We start from the raw sequence: 395 nt of genomic DNA on the forward strand, positions 1-395 counted from the left end.
GTACCTGAAGGTTGGGGGAGGACAGTGACAACGGTCAGTGAATTCGGGGGCTGCAGTCCCTGCAGGGCTGCCCCCTCCCTACACTGAGCCTCATGTCCCTCCACCTCCATCTCCCACCCAGATCCCCTGGACCCTGAGGGAGCCATACAACACCCACCTGCCCTGCAAAGCTGCGTGCTGCCACGCCACCTCGATTCTCTCATGGCCTCCCTCCTGCTCACGTCCACCTTTTCAGATGCCCCCCCCCGCCTTCCCCCCTCTCCCTGCCTCTCCCACCCTCATCCCTCAAAGCCCTGGTTTTCCTCCTCCCCTCCGCCTGTTCCTGCTGCTCTCCTCCCCAGCTCAGCACCTACCCACAGCCCCACCCATCGTTCCCCCACAGCTGGATGCCTGCG

This window comes from Ochotona curzoniae, unplaced genomic scaffold (genome assembly GCF_017591425.1).
Source record: "Ochotona curzoniae isolate NIBS_2020 unplaced genomic scaffold, NIBS_Ocur_1.0 contig_2699, whole genome shotgun sequence".
In the NCBI taxonomy this organism is placed as follows: Eukaryota; Metazoa; Chordata; class Mammalia; order Lagomorpha; family Ochotonidae; genus Ochotona; species Ochotona curzoniae.